Below are 17,292 nucleotides of genomic sequence, written 5' to 3'. Positions count from 1 at the left end.
TGAGGCAGGAATATCACTTTGGCCCAGGAGTTAGAGGGTGCAGCGAGCTGATGATGCCACTGCACTCCAGCCTGGATGACAATGAGATTCTGTTTAAAGAAAGAGAGAGAGAGACACACCAAAACACATTATAATCAAACTGTCAAAAAGTCAAAGACAATGAAAGAATCCTAAAAGCAGTAGGAAAAAAAGCTATTCATCACAGATAAGTGAGTTTCCATAACATTATCAATAGATATCTCAGTGGAAATTTTTACAGGCCATAAAGGAGTAGAATCAAATATTCAAAGTGCCAAAAAACAAACAAAAAAATCTTGTCAAACAAGAATACTGTATCTGACAAGTATCCCTCAAAAAAAAAAAAAAAAAAAAAAAGAAAGAGAGAGGTAGGTTTTAATTCTCATAAAGGGGAAGGAGGCTTTGAAGAGATAAAAAAGACTTTTTCCAGGCCATTTTCTCTGCTACAGAGCCAAGAGATGTGTGTCAGTGCAGTTTAGGAGATGTAGAACCAAATATGACTCCTTCAAGAGTGCTCCAAAATGGCCAACTAGAGGCATTTTCCCACCAGCCTCCTCCAGGAAGTTGGAGAAAAGAGATACTAGCCACCACTATCTGGATCATCCCACTCAGAAACAGCACTGTTAAAGCGCAGAGTGACAGCATAGGACATCAGAGCAGAAAAAGACAGTAAGGGAGGGAAGACAACACAGGAGGAGCAGGTGAGGGGAAGTCAGATGACCCAAGGGCAGAGGCCTCACATGGAATTGGTAGGGGAATAGGGACACCAAAATCCTCCACTATTACTCTCTCTGCTGATCCTGGAGTGCTATCCTCATAGTGTTCTCACTAAAAACAATTCTTTTAACTCTCCCAGATAACTGAGAAGGTAATATGTCACTGTAACCCCAAAGCCCAGAGCTAAAGAAGAACAAAGAAAGGAGGAAAAGAGAGAAAGAAGTAGGGGAAGGAAATAAAGAAGAAACAACACATGAGGAGAAACCAGAAAAAAAGTCTGGCTACATAAAGAACCAGAATAGATCAACTTCTGCAGAAATCACAGCGGAGCTACTATAGAAGACATCAACTATAAAGAATTCTGGGAAATGGATCAACGGTAACAACCGGGTGCCATTAAACCTGACAGAGAAGACAACCTCCCAAAAGCACTGAGACTTCGTGGCAGAGACCGTGGAGGAAAAGCTAGGGGGGAGCTTAGCTGGGATTGGTGAAGTCCTGGGCAAGAAGCTGGAGGAAAGGGGCTTTGACATGGCATATGTGGTCCTTGGCCAGTTCCCAGTGCTAAAGAAAGATGAAGACCTCTTTTGGAAATGGCTGAAGGACACATGTGGCATCAATGCTAAGCAATCCCAAGATTGCTTCGGATGCCTCCAAGAGTGGTGTGACATCTTCTTGTGACGCTCTCTGGGGATCCCTCAATTTCCCAACCTCAGCATTCAATCTCCAGAATTTGTGGCTGAATGGGGACTCCTTCCTTATCCTTCACAAAGGAAATGACTGCTGTTGTTGTGGTCACCTCCAAGGTACTCCAGGGTCTTTTGGGATTTTTCTCCCCTCAACAGTTCAACTTTTTTGGAATTCTTGCTCTTGCATGCATCTAGCTTTCCCTTCCCCTACCAGTTCCATGTTAGCAGTTACTAGTTTTCCTGATGGATGGATTCCTGGTCCCTTCCCTCACCACCCCCTTTAACCTCTGGTCTGTTTGATGTCATTTGGTTCTACTTGGGGCAGAACAGTCCCTGTCCTTGTAAAGTTTTTTAGATCAATAAAGTCAGTAGTCTTTAAAAAAAAACAAAACAAAGAATTTTTGGAAATGACAGAAATAGAATTCATATTATGGAAGGCATTTAAGGGAATTGAAGGGAAAGTGGAAAACCAGCAAAAAAGAAGTCCAAAATATGTCCTAACAGCTCAGTGACTGTGGCTCAGTGGTTAGGGCACTGGCCACATACACCAAGGTTCGAACCTGGCCCAGGCCTGCTAAACAACAATGACAACTGCAACAACAAAAAAAATAGCCAGGCATTGTGACAGGCACCTGTAGTCCCAGCTACTTGGGAGGCTGAGGCAAGAGAATTGTTTAAGCCCAAGAGTTTGAGGTTGCTGTGAGCTGTGATGCCATAGCACTCTACTGAGGGTGACATAATGAGACTCTGTCTCAAAAAAAAAAAAAAAGTCACAAGAAATTAATAAAATGAAAAGACAATCTCTAAGGATCTGGAAAAAATCAGAAAGGATATAAATGAGCTTAAAGTATTGAAGGAAGAATTCATGGAGTTTCAAAATGTAGTAGAATGTTTCAACAACAGATTAAACTATGGAGAAGAATGAATCTCAGAGCTTCAAGACAAGGCTCTCCTCAGTCATAAGAGGCAGAAAAGCAGAGCAATCTGTTAAAAGAGTTATGGGACTACATGAAACGAATAAGCATATGAATTATAACTAACTATCCCTGAAGGAGAAGAGAATCTCAAAAGCTCTAGTTCATGATATTCTAGTAGAAAATTTTTCCGCAGCACTGCTAAAGATTAAGACATACACCTGCAAGATGAATATCAAACACTAGGATGATTCAATTTAAACAGAGCTTCTCCTAGACCCATTGTAATTACCTAGGTCAAAGTCAAAATAAAAGAGAAGTTTCTGTAAGCAGCCAGGAGTAAGCAGCAGCTGACCTACAGGGGCAAACACATCAGGTTAGCAGCTGACTTCTCAGGGGGAACTTTACAAGCCAGAAGAGAATGTGCTCATACCTTCAATATTCTTAAACAAAACAACTGCTAACCCAGGATTCTGTATACTATAAAACTAAATTTCATATTTGATGAAGAAATCAAATATTTTACTAACAAGCAAACATGGAGGAAATTTGCCAATACAAGACCTGCTCTGCAGGAAGTACTCAGATCTGTACTGTCCACAGATCAACACAGTAGTCTCCCAGGAAAACAGTGACACCTGGAAACCAAAGGACAAAGCCTAGCTACTACAATGGCCCATGAGATAAAACAAGACAGAGCCCCACACAACATGAACCAAATCCCACCCCACTTACCAACATTCTCAATAAATGTGAATGGGCTTGAATTCCCCACTAAAAAGACAGACACAAGCTGGTTGACTGGATAAAAAGGTTTGGTAGAATTGACACAAGCCAAGTATATGCTGTCTTCAGAAGACATATCTAAACCCCAAGGACAAATGAAGACTCAGGATGAAGAGCTAGAAAACAACACTACACGCAGAGACCAACAGAAACCAAGCATTGCAATTCTTATTGCAGATGCCAATTGACTTTAAAGCAATAAAAGTAAAAAAAGACAAAGATGGATACTACACATTCCTCAAAGGAAAAATCCAACAAAAGGACATTTCAATCCTGAATATTTATGTAACCAACTTAAACACTCCCAGAGTTATAAAGCAAACCCTACTTGGTCTGAACAATATGATAAACAAAAATAACATACCAGCCAGGGACTTATAAATACCCCATGGACAGAACTGGACAGATCCTCAACGCAGAAACTAAGAAGAGAAACAATGGACTTAAATATGACTCTAGAACAAATGGGCCTAACAGACATAGACATTTCACCCCAGTACTACTGAATATATGTTTTTCTCATCAGTTCATAGATCATTCTCCAATATCAAGATCTTAGGTCACAAATAAAACATCAAGAAATTTTTTAAAATAGACATTATATGTTGTATAATATATAATGGAATTAAAAGTATTACTCCATAGACCATAATGGAATTAAAGTAGTACTCAATTCCAACAGAAAGATTCATCTCCTGGAAAGTCATGGAAACTAAACAACCTATTGCTGAATGATAGCTGGGAGGACATAAAGAAGGAAATCATTAGATTTCCTGAACAAAATGACAATGAGGCCACAAGCAATCAAAACCTGTGGGATACTGCAAAAGCAGTCCTACAAAGAAAATTCATCACATTAAGTGCCAACATCCAGAAAGGAGAAGACTCTAAATCAACAATCTAATGAATCATCTCAAAGAACTGGAAAAGGAAGAGCAATCCAATTCCAAACCCAGCAAAAGAAAAGAAACCAAAATCTGATCAGAACTGAATGAAACTGAGAACAAAAGAACAATTCAGAAGGTTAATGAAACAAAAAGTTGGCTCTTTTAAAAGTTAAATAAAAACCATTAACCCTTGGCTAGATTAACCAGAAACAGAAAAGCAAGATCACTAATAAACACTATCATTAAAAGAAAGGGGGAAATAACAATAGATACCACTGAAATACAAAATACCATAACCAAATACTACAAAAATGTCTATGCTCAGAAATTTGAAAACTCGGAAGAAATGGTCCAATACCTGGAATCACATTACCTCGCTAGACTCAACAAGGAAGAAGCAGAACTCTTGAACAGACCAATATTGAGCAATAGAATTGAAAACAATAAAAAAACTTCCAAAAGCAAAAAGTCCCAGACCAGATGGTTTCGCACCAGAATTCTACCAAACCTTCTAAGAAGAATTTGTACCAGTATTGCAGAATATATTCCAAAACACTGAGAAGGACAGAAGCCTCCTCAACTCCTTCTATGAAACAAGTATCATTCTGATACCAAAACCAGGAAAGGACACAACAAAAAAACTATAGACAATTGATGTAAAAAATACTCAATAAAATTATAGCAAATAGAATTCAGCTACATATCAAAAAAATAATTCCACATGACCAGGTGAGCTTCATCCCAGGAATGCAAAGCTGGTTCAATATATCTGAATCTAGAAACATAATTCAACCACATAAACAGAACAACAAAAACAATATGATCCTCTCAACAGATGCAGAAGCATTCAACAGAAACGATATGATCCTCTCAACAGATGCAGAAGCATTTGACAAAAGTCAGCATCCTTTTTTTGGTAAGAAACTTAAGAAAATTGGCATAGACAGGACATTCCTCAAATTGACAGAAACTATTTATGACAAACCCACAGCCAACATCATTATTAAATGGAAAAAAACTGAAAGTACATCACTTAGAAATGGAACCAGACAAGAAAATCCACACGTCCACTATCACCACTATACCAACATAGTGCTAGAAGTCCTAGCTAATGCGATCTGGCAAGAGAAGAAAATCAAGGGTATCAAGGATAAGAAAATCAAAGGTGTCAAACTATGGCTCTTTGCTGATGATAAGATCTTATACCCAGAAAACCCAGAGGACTCAACCATAAGATTCCTGGAATTAATAAAGAAATAAAGCAATGTCTCAGGCTATAAAACCAATGTACACAAATCAGTAGCCTTCATATATATTAATAATAGTCAAGCTGAGGATCAAATAAAAGATACAATGCCCTATACAATAGTATCAAAGAAAATGAAATACCTCAGAATATATTTAACAAAGAATCTCTACAAGGAGAACTGTGAAACACTGAGAAAAGAAATTGCAGAGGATGTTAACAGATGGAGAAACCTATCATGCTCATGGCTGGAAAGAGAGGTTCTTTGTTAAATATATTGGTAAAATGTCTATATATACTACCCAAAAGTAATCTACAGATTTGATGCAATACCCATTAATCAATATCACACTTTAAAAATATTGAAAATACAGTTCTACTTTTTATATAAAACCAGAAAAAAACCCGAAAAGCCAAAGCAATTCTTCAAAATATTAACACTCTTGAGGCATAACTTTGCCGGGCTTCAGGCTATACTTCAAGTCTATAGTGATCAAAACACCATGGTAATGGCATAAAAATAGAGGCACAGAGCTATAAAACAGAACAGAGAATCTAGAGATGAAAACAGCCTCATACTGCCACCTGATCTTTGACAAAGCAAACCAAAGTATACGCTATGGGAAAGAATCCCTGTTCAGTAAGTAATGCTGGAGAACTGGTTAGAGATAAAAGATTGAAACTGAATCCCTACCTCTCACCACTTACAAAAGTTAACTCATAATAGATAAAAGATTTAAACCTAACGCATGAAACTATAAAAACCCTAGAAGAAACTCTTAATCTTGTCAGCTTAGGGAAAGAATTTATGAAGAAGACCCACTGGCAATTGTCGCAAAAACAAAGACACATAAATGGGAGCTGATTAAGTTAAAAAAACTTTTGCATAGCTAAAGACGCAGTCAACAAAGCAGAGAGAGAGAGGATATTTGCATGCTATGAATCTGACAAAGGGCTGATAACTAGAATCTACAAAGAACTCAAGCAAATCAATAAGAAAACATCAACCAACCCCATTAAAACTTAGGCAAGAGACATGAACAGAATCCTTTCTCATGAGGACAGATGAATGACCAACAAACACATGAAAAAGTGCTCATCATCCCTAATCATCAGAGAAATGCAAATTAAACCACTTTGTGATATCGCCTAACTTCTGAGAATGGCCCACATCACAAGGTTCCAAAGCAATAGATGCTGGTGTAGATGTGGAGAGAAGGGAACATTCATGCAAACTAATACAGCCTCTACAGAAAGGCATTAAAAGAACTTAAAGTAGACCTACTGTTTGATCTGGCAATCCCAATACTGGGATTGGGTAAATTATTACCCAGCAGGTACATGGCACAGGTATAGTACATACTTCCTGGGTAAAGGGCATAACTCCACAACCAGACCTTAACCTTTAAAGCAAACTATATAACCCAACTGTATGTACCCCTACATTAATCTAAATTTTTTTCTTTCTTGAGACAGAGACTCACTCAGTTGCCCTGGGGTTGAGTGCCATGCTGTTATTGCTCACAGCAACCTCTAACTCTTGGGACTCAAATGATCCTCTTGCCTCAGCCCTCAGAGTAGCTGGCACTACAGGTGCCCACCACAATGCCCAACTATTTTTGTAGGATCTTACTCTTGCTCAGGCTGGTCTCAAACTGGAGAGCTCAAATGATCCACCCTCCTTGGCCTCCCAGAGTGCTAGGATTACAGGCATGAGCCACCATGCTCAGCCAATCTAAGTTTTTTTTAAATGAAGGAGAAATGCAGGCTTTTCCAGATAATTAAAAGCTAAGTGCATAAATCACTTCTAGACCTGTTCTATAAGAAATGCTAAAGGGAGTTCTTCAAGTTGAAATGAAATATAATAAGAACAATACAAAGGCAGTTCTGTAGATAAGTAAATGGACAAATATAATAATCTCAAAAAACAAGGAAAAGAAAAGACAAAAAAGAAAGAAAACAAACAAATGTTGGAGAAGATACTGAGAAATAAAAAGATTTGTATATTGTTGATGGGATTACAAAATGGCATGAAAACTATGAAAACAGTATGGTCATTACTCAAAAAATTAAAAACTGAGTTACCATATAATTAAGCTATCCCACTTTCAGATATATATTCAAAGAACTGAAGCTGGGCACAGTGGCTCATGCCTGTAATCCTAGCAACTCTGGGAGGCCAAGATGGATAGACTGCCTGAGCTCAGGAGTTTGAGACCAGCCTGAGCAAGAGCGAGACCCCCTAAAAATAGAAAAATTAGCTGGGTGTTGCGGCACATGCCTATAGTCCCAGCTGCTTGGGAGGCTGAGGCAAGAGAATCAGCAAGTTTGAGGCTACTGTGAGATATGACTCCACAGCATTCTGCCCAAGGCGACAGAGTAAGACTTTGTCTCAAAAAAAAAAAAAAAAAATTGAAAATAAGGCTTCAAAAACATATCTGAACAACCATGTTCATAGAAGCAATATTCACAAGAGCCATGAGGTGAATGTAACCCAAATATTCATTGATAGATGAAACAATAAACAAAATGTGGAATATATACCAACACATAAAATGAATAAATGAATAAAACGAATCTTAAAAAGGTAGGGAATCCTGTCATACATAACAAAATTAATAAACATTGAAAACATTATCCTAAGTGAAACAACCCAGTTACAAAAAGACAAATATTACATGATTCTATTTACATGAAGTTATGTAGAGTACTGAAATTCATAGAATGAACAGCTGGAGGGAAAGGAAAAGAAGAGTTTAAGAGTTTCAGATTTGTAGGTGGTGCCTGTGGCTCAGTGGGTAAGACGCCAGCTCCATAGACGGCAGGTGCCGGGTTTGAACCTGGCCCTGGCCACATTTCAACAAAAAAATAGCCGAGCGTTCTGGTGGGCGCCTGTAGTCCCAGCTATAGGCAAGACAATCACCTAAGCTCAGGAGTTGAAGGTTACTATGAGCTGTGATGCTATGGCACTCTACTGAGGGCAATAAAGTGAGGCTCTGTCTCTATAAAAAAAAAAGTTTCAGATTTGTAAAACTATAAAAGCTCTGAAGATTTATTTCACAATATGAATATAGTTAACACTTCAGCACTGTACACTTAAATGTAAGACAGTACATTTTATGTCTTTTTTTACAATAAAAATGTTATACTAATTTAATTTCTGTCTATTTTCAGATATGCACCTTAATTTGTCACTTTTAATTTTATTTCCTTTTTTTAAAGAGACAAAGTTTCACTTTATTGTCCTTGGTAGAGTGCTGTGGCATCACAGCTCACAGCAACCTCCAGCTCCTGGGCTTAGGCAATTCTCTTGCCTCAGCCTCCCGAGTAGCTGGGATTACAGGCACCTGCCACAACGCCTGGCTATTTTTCTGTTACAGTTTGGCCAGGGTCACGCTTGAACCCATCACCCTGGGTATATGGGGCCGGTGCCCTACCCACTGAGCCACAGGCGCCCCCCAATTTTATTTCCTTAAAGCTATCTTTCTTTCTCTTGCATTTAATCATGGAGTTCAACAACAGATGGTCTTTTTCCAGAAAAACAGAATTTTCTCTGAATACCAGGGTATTCTCTCCACATGGAAGAGCTCTGACAATGACCCATCAATACAGAAATTTAAAGACCCAGAACCAAAAACAAAACAAAACAAAAAGCTAATTGTCAAGAACCTTATAAATGAATAAACACCTACTCTTTTCTTATTTTTTCTTTCTTTCTTTTTTTTTTTTTTTTTTGAGACAGAGCCGTCACAGCAACCTCCAACTCCTGGTCTCAAGCGAGTCTCCTACCTCCGCCTCCCAAGTAGCTGGACCACAGGCACCTGCCACAATACCCAGCTATTTTTTGGTTGCAGCCATCATTGTTGTTTGGCGGGACCAGGCTGGATTCAAACCTGCCACCTTAGGTGTATGTGGCTGGCACCTTAGCCACTTGAGGCACAGGTGCCAAGCCGTCCTTATTTTTTCTTTATCATACCTTATTGCTCATAATTATACAACGTTAAGAAATAACAATTCAAAAAATAATCAACTTCTTAATTTTCATCTAAATTCCATTTCTCAAATCTGGTCATTTTTTAAAAGAACAATAATTACATTAAAAATAAATACAATGATAAATAAGTAATTATACATCTAAAATTTCGTTCTCTCAAGTGGGCTCCTTGCAGCTGTTGTCAATACTCTGGAAAGGGTGGGGAACCTGCAGCCATAAAGGCACACGTGTCCTTCTAAGTCCTTAAGTGCAGCCTTTTGACTAAATTCAAATTTTACAGAACAAATCTTATTATGAAAAGGGGTGCAACAGAGCTATACGAAGGTTTCTTGCCTCATTCTGTGTTTAGAAAATAATAATCGGCGGCACCTGTGGCTCAAAAGTGTAGAGCACTGGCCCCATATGCCAGAGATGGAGGGTTCAAACCCAGTCCCAGCCCTCCCCCCCAAAAGAAAATAATCATCTTTTTTTTTCATTTCAAAATAGTATTTTTATTATATAAAAACGTAAAAATCCTGCAAAACCAGAAATACGAATACATTTTCCTGGGCTTTCACATTTGTTGATTTTTATTCTCAATCTCTTTTTCAATACAATTTACAACCTTATCCCCATTTCCGGTCTGATTATGCAAGTGCTAAGTGGCAGAAAGGTTTGGAATAAATACAAAAAAGGCAAAGCTGTGAAACTAAGTTGCATGCAAAAGATTCTATGAGGGTGGGAGAAATGTCTGAGAAGTGAAAGAGCAAAACAATGCAATTGGAAGGTTTTGGCTAGAGTTCTTTCAGTCGTCTTTGTCTTTTGCTCCGTGTTTAAGGATGTGAGTAAACTCAATGTAATTGAAATTCCCCTTTTTGCCAATAGGTGCTTCTCTGTACAGCTCGTCCACTTCTTCATCTGTAAACCAATCTCCCATGGTTGTCAGCAGCTCTCTCAGGTAATCTTCCTGAATGGTTCCTGTTGCTTCTTCATCAAAGCAAGCAAAAGCATTTCTGATGACATCTGAATCTATGCCATTTAACTTCTCACCAAACATGGTGAGGAACATGGTAAAATTGATGGGGCCTGGAGCCTCATTCATCATGGCTTCAAGGTATGCATCAGTGGGATTCTTCCCTAGGGAGGCAAGTATATCATGCAAATCTTCCTTGTCAATGAAACCATCTCTGTTCTGGTCAATTATGTTGAAGGCCTCTTTGAACTCCTGAATCTGTGACTGGTCAAACACGGCAAACATGTTGGATGTTGCATGCTGAGGGCGCTTCTTGGAGGTCTTGGTCTTTGCCTTTTTGCTTGACATGGTGGCTATTTAATTTAGGTGCCAAACACCACACCGGACTGCCCTGAGAGGTATGACTAGCGACGAGAGCGCTGGGCTGTGCGAAAATAATAATCTTGAAACCAGAATGTAAAACATGACCTTAGAACAGTGATTTTCAACCAGTGTGCCGCGAGAGGTTCTTAGGTGTGCCACACAAAATTTAAAGATTAAATTATTTTCAAAAGTAGTTCAAAGCATAGTAAGTATATTCTTTTTTGCACTCTTCTTTTTCTGATCAACATAATTTAAAGAAGCTTAATTATAGGTTCAAGTGTGCTGTGAAATTAAAAAGGTTGAGAAACACCACCTTAGAGAAACAAACAACTCTTCCTCATGGACTATGAAACATCTCTAGCTAGCAATGAAAAATGAGAACAATGGTTAAAAAAGAAGCCCTAAGACCATATATGAATGATTAACAAACGAAGCCATGTAAAATTGTTATGTTTTCCTATTAAAAGGATCATTTTAGCACTATGGTTATATAGAATTGTTATGTTTTCCTATTAAAAGGATCATTTTAGCACTATGAAATGTCACTTTTTATCATTAATAATACTTCTTGCCCTAACGTCTAACTTACCTGATATTGACAGTTATATCATCTTTCTTTTTGTTCGTATTTGCCAATGTATTAGACCTGCCTATCTTTTTACTTCCATTTTGCTTTTGTTTTATATTTATCCCATCTATGCTTTGTTACTTTATTCTTCTTTTCTTGCTTTTCTATTAGTAGTTTTTATTATCCCATTTTATCCCTCTATTAATTTGTTGGACATTTTTGTGTTAGTCTTTGAGTGGTTAACCTGCAAATTACAATATATATTCTTAACTTACAGTCTGCCTTAACCGCATCACAAACAATGTAAGACCTTTACAGTAGTGCCCAGTGCTGTGGCTCATGCCTGTAATCTCAGCATTCTGGGAGAACAAAGCCAGTGGACTGCCTGAGCTCAAAGTTCGAGACGAGCCTGAGCAGGAGTGAGACCCTGTCTCTAAAAAACAGCTGAGTGTTGTGTTGGGCGACTATAGTCCCAGCTATTTGGGAAGTTGAGGCAAGAGGATCTCTTGAGCTCAAGAATGAGTTGTGATGCCCTGGCACTCTACCAGGAGAAAGAAAGTGAGACTTTGTCTCAAAAACCAGAAAGACCTTTACAACAATTTAACTCCTCTAACCCTTCTTCATCCCTTTTTTTCTATTATTCTAGCATATTTCTACAATGCTTTAAACCTTATGACAGTCACATCATTTTAAAGCTCAACTATTAATCCAAGGAAATAAGCATGAAAACCACATACAGAGTAAATGAAATAAAGTAACACTATTTTGGCTAAATTGATATTTGCCAAAATCCTATATAGATCCATAGCTTGTCAGCCAGTATTCAGGGGTTTTGTAGCAGTGTCCAAATTCACAGGTACTGTGTATCTAATTGGCACTCCAAGAAATTTATAGCCTCCAGCCTCAGAAGTGTGGAGCATATAGAGGATCATAAGATCCCTAATGCAGCTCTAGGACCTAGCAGTACTCAGTGGGGAACTTAGTGGGGATCCCAACTCTTCCCCTTGCTCAGCATGAAGAATCCCCATTTCATCTTAACCTTTCTTCTTACCAGAACTGTCAGAAAAATTTTCAAGAAGGTTACAGAATAAATTCCTACATTAGACATGTCTTTTTTAGAGGAATTAACTCAATTTTATTGAAATTTAATGTATACACAGAAATGCAGCCATTCTAAGTGTATAATCTGATGAGTTTTGACAAATGTATATACAATCTATGATCTCCACAAAACCCAATATACAGAACATTTCCTTCATTCAAAAATCACCCTGTAGCCCTTGACAGTCCATACTGCTTCTTCCCCCAGGCCCCAAACACACACTGATCTGCTTTCCATTACTACAGATTGATTTGCTATTCCCATTTTCATATAAGTGGAGCCATACAGTATATAGTCATTTGTATCTGGTTTCATTTCACTGTATCATGTTTCTGAGATTCATCCACATCCTTGCCTGTACCTATGGTTGGTTCTGTTTGTTGAATATTATTTCATTTTATGACTGAGTTACAATTCATTTACCCAACAACACACTAGATGTACATGTAAAAGTCTTTCTGTAAACATACGTTATTAATTCTCTTGAGTAAATACAGGCAGAGCCTAGTTACAAATGAGATAGGTTCTGTAGGCTTTTTTTTTTTTGAGACAGAGCCTCAAGCTCTCCCCCTGGGTAGAGTGCCGTGGCATCACAGCTCACAGCAACCTCCAACTCCTGGGCTCAAGTGAGTCTCTTGCCTCAGCCTCCCAAGTAGCTGGGACCACAGGCGCCCGCCACAACGCCCAGCTATTTTTTGGTTGCAGCCGTCATTGTTGTTTTGGCGGGCCCAGGCTGGATTCGAACCCGCCACCTTAGGTGTATATGGCTGGCACCTTAGCCACTTGAGCCATAGGCACTGAGCCTGTAGGCTTTTTCTTGAGTTGAATTTGTATGTAGGTGGAAACAGGTGTATTTACCAATTACATGTAATAGCGTCTATTCTTAAGTGGGAGTGGTACTTTGGTTGGATGTTTGTAACTCAGTGACTTACTATAATTGCCTCCATTTGTTAGGGTTAGTTGTATGTAAGTTGGATGTTTGTAACTCGAAGACTGCTGTATTTAAAATGAAATGACTGCTTCAAACGTTAAGTGCATGTTTCACTTTATAAGGAAGTCCAAAATGTCTTCCAAATGGTGGCAGAACTGTCTATTTCTACCAATAATGTAGCAGAGTTTCCACTGTTTTTGCCAACATTTCAAATTGTCAGACTTTTTAATTTTAGCAATCTTTTTTTCTATTGAAACAAATGAAAAATTTTATTATATGAATTAATTTTTATGTCCAAGCACCAGGATAATGAAATGTATTTTCCATGCAAAATATTATATACATTAAATAACATATAGTGATAACAATGCAGTGTAGGTTTCCTGGGAAGGGGACTCTGTTATAGAAATGTACGTGCAGGAAGTGTATTTATTGGGCAGTGCTGTCTAGATGAGGACCAGTGAGAGTGGAGAATAAAGCAGGATAGACAGAGCAAGAAGGTGAACTCTATTGAAGTCCCAACAAATGTCTCAGTTGATCCCTTGAGGAACCTCTAAAGTTGGGGAAAGCCCCTCAAAGATGTCTTGAATTGAAGTAATGGCCAATCTTTGGATATCTGCCACACCACAAACATGAACCTTGAATAAGACAACTCTCTTTAGCCAGGGACAATTTCCAGAGAAGAACTCGGCAGAGAGCACCCAACTACCAATAGTCCCAGTAGCTGAGGGCAGGAGTGCTTCAGTCTCTTCAGTCTCGAAAGGGTTGGGTGATTTGTGAGAATCTGGGAAGCACATTATAGCACTGACTATGGATGATCAAAAAGAACAATATGTATTTCATAATTTACAGCCAAGTTCTGCCACAATCCAGATACAAGTAAACTTGAAATTATGAAAAGGTAAAATTCTAGCAAGAAAACAAAGAAACCACATAAAATGCCAACTACTGGAAACATTTAATGGTAAGAGAGAAAAAAACAAACCCAAATAAAAGGCCTCTAAATAGTGAGAAGAATTATTTCCAGGAATGTTCATTTTATTTTTTTTCAAAGTCTCAAAAAAGACAACTAATATTTGTAAATAAAAACAGAAGATAATTTCAAAAAAACAGATCTTCCCAAATCTTATAGATGATAGAAAAAGAAGAAATCCTTCAAACTCATTCTACTACTTCTGGATACCTGATATTAAAATTGGCAAAATATATTATAAAGGGAAATTACAGACATATTTCACTTATAAATGTAGATGCAATATCCTAAACACATATGAACAAGTTGAATTAAAAGTTATTGTTCAAATAATGTACTTTGGTCAAAATTATATCCAACTTATGTGAGAATTAGTCACTATATTCCTATTTTTTTTTTTTTTTGTAGAGACAGAGTCTTTCACTTTGTCACCCTCAGTAGAGTGGTGTGGCATCACAGCTCACAGCAACCTCCAACTCTCGGGCTTACGCGATTCTCTTGCCTCAGCCTTCCGAGTAGCTGGGACTACAGACACCTGCCAGAATGCCCAGCTACTGGTTTGCTGCAGTTTGGCTGGGGCCGGGTTTGAACCCATCACCCTCGGTATATGGGGCCAGCACCCTACTCATTGAGCCAAAGGCGCCACCCCACTATTTTCCTTTTTGTTTCCTTTCCCCCTCCCTCCTTCTCCCTCTCGGCTCTCCCCTTCCCCCACTGTGTCATTAATTGTCATTAACTGTCCTCATATCAAAATTGAATACACAGGATTCATGCTTCTCCATTCCTATGATGCTTCACTAAGAATAATGTGTTCCACCCACCTCTATCCAGATTAATACAAATACTTCAAAGTCTCCACTTTTTTAATGGCTAAATAATATTCCATGGTATACATATACCACAGCTTCCCAATCCATTCCTGGGTTGGAGGGCATTTAGGCTATTTCCACATTTTGGCGACTGTAAACCAAGCTGCGATAAACCATCTAGTGCAAGTGTCCTTATAATAGATGTTTTTTTTTCCCTTTTGGATAGATGCCCAGTAATGGGATTGCTATTGGGAGGTCTAGCTTGAGTTCTTTGAGGGTTCTCCATACTTCCTTCCAAAAAGGTTGTATTAGTTTGCAGTCCCAACAGCAGTATAAAAGTGATCCTTTCTCACCACATGTGTGCCAGCATCTGCAGTTTTGAGTTTTTGTGATGTGGGTCATTGTCTCTGGGGTTAGATGGTATCTTGGGGTGATTTTGATTTGCATTTCTCTAATAATTAGAGATGATGAGCATTTTTTCATATGTTTGCTAGCCATTCATCTGCCTGCTTTTTTTTTTTTTTGTGACAGAGCCTCAAGCTATCCCCCTGGGTAGAGTGCCATGGCATCACGCTCACAGCAACCTCCAACTCCTGGGCTCAAGTGATTCTCCTGCCTCAGCCTCCCAAGTAGCTGGGACTACAGGCGCCCGCCACAACGCCTGGCCATTTTTTGGTTGCAGCCATCATTGTTATTTGGCGGGCCCAGGCTGGGGATTCGAACCCGCCACCTTAGGTGTATGTGGCTGGGGCCTTAGCCACTTGAGCCACAGGCGCCGAGCCCATCTGCCTTCTTTAGAGAAGGTTCTGTGCATCTCTCTTCCCCATTGATATATGGGATTGTTGGCTTTTTTCATGTGGATTCATTTGAGTTCTCTATAGATCCTAGTTATTAAGCTTTTGTCTGATTCAAGATATGCAAATATCCCTTCCCCTTGTGTAGGCTATTTGCTTTGGTTGCTGTCTCCTTACCTGTACAGAAGCTTTTTAATTAAGTCCCATTTGTTTATTTTGTTGTTATTTCAAGTGCCATGGCAGTCTTCTTCATGAAGTCTTTCCCCAGGCCAATATCTTCCAGTGTTTTTCCTATGCTTTGAGGATTTTTATCATTTCATGCCTTAAATTTAAGTTCTTTATCCATTTTGAATCAATTTTTTTCAGTTTCAGTTTTTTACGTGTGGACATCCAATTCTCCCAGCACCATTTATTGAATAGGAAGTCTTTCCCCCAGTGTATGTTCTTATTTGGTTTATCAAAGATTAGGTGGTTATAAAGTTGTTGGTTTTATTTCCTGGTTTTCAATTCGATTCCAAATGTCTATGTCTCTATTTTTGCGCTAGTACCATGCTGTCTTGACCACTATGGCCATGTAGTACAGACTAAACTCTGGTAAGGTGATGCCCTCAGCTTTGTATTTATTACTAAGAACTGCCTTAGGTATATGAGTCTTTTTCTGGTTCCATACAAAATGCAGAATCATTTTTTCCAAGTCTTGAAAGTACAGTGTTGGTATTTTAATAGGAATGGCGCTCAATCTGTAGATTGCTTTGGGAAGTATAGACAGTTTAACAATATTGATTCTTCCTAGCCATAAGCATGGTATGTTCTTCCACTTGTTAATATCCTCTGCTATTTCCTTTCTTAGGGTTTCAAAATTTTCTTTCTAGAGGTCCTTCACCTCTTTTGTTAGGTATATTCCTAGGTATTTCATTTTTTTTGGAGCTATAGTAAACAGAGTTATGCCCTTAATTAGCCTCTCAACTTGGCTGTTATTGGCGTATATAAAGGCTACTACTGACTTGTGGACATTGATTTTATATCCTGAGACAATACTGTATTTTTTTGATGACTTCCAGGAGTCTTGTGGTTGAGTCTTTGGGGTTCTCTCAGTATAAGATCATATCGTCAGTAAAGAGGGAGAGTTTAACCTCCTCCACTCCCATTTGGATGTCCTTTATTTCCTCGTCTTGCCTAACTGTATTGGCTAGAACTTCCAGCACTATGTTGAATAGTAATGGTGACAGAGAACAACCTTGTCTGGTTCCAGTTCTAAGTGGAAAAGCTTTCAGTTTAACTCCATTCAGTAAGATATTACCTGTGGGTGTCATAGATAGCTTCGATCAGTTTAAGAATTGTGCCACCTATGCCTAAACTCTTCAGTGTTCTAACTCTTCAGCGTTCTAATTAGAAAAGGATGCTGGGCTCGGCGCCTGTGGCTCAACCGGCTAAGGCGCCAGCCACGTACACCTAGGGTGGCAGGTTCGAATCCCCAGCCCGGACCCGCCAAACAACAATGACGGCTGCAACCAAAAAATGGCCGGGCGTTGTGGCGGGCGCCTGTGGT

The 17,292-nt window shown here is 38.8% G+C and overlaps 1 protein-coding gene and 2 pseudogenes across 2 annotated transcripts in view; 1 reads left to right on the top strand and 2 right to left on the bottom strand.

Annotated features, from left to right (window-relative positions):
• The window catches only part of LOC111727349, a 28,118-nt pseudogene extending 26,702 nt beyond the window's left edge, over positions 1 to 1,416 (top strand).
• Positions 1 to 17,292, bottom strand: part of TMCC1 (transmembrane and coiled-coil domain family 1) — a 254,125-nt gene that overhangs the window by 124,835 nt on the left and 111,998 nt on the right. The gene's annotated exons all lie outside the window — the stretch shown is intronic.
• Positions 9,797 to 10,737, bottom strand: LOC100964170 (annotated as a pseudogene). The gene has a single exon (XR_002774926.1). The product of XR_002774926.1 is annotated as a myosin regulatory light chain 12B pseudogene (transcript).

The sequence above is a fragment of the Otolemur garnettii genome, unplaced genomic scaffold, assembly GCF_000181295.1.
Source record: "Otolemur garnettii isolate 467f Iridium unplaced genomic scaffold, OtoGar3 scaffold00101, whole genome shotgun sequence".
Lineage (NCBI taxonomy): Eukaryota > Metazoa > Chordata > Mammalia > Primates > Galagidae > Otolemur > Otolemur garnettii.
This window is presented reverse-complemented; position numbering and strand designations above follow the sequence as displayed.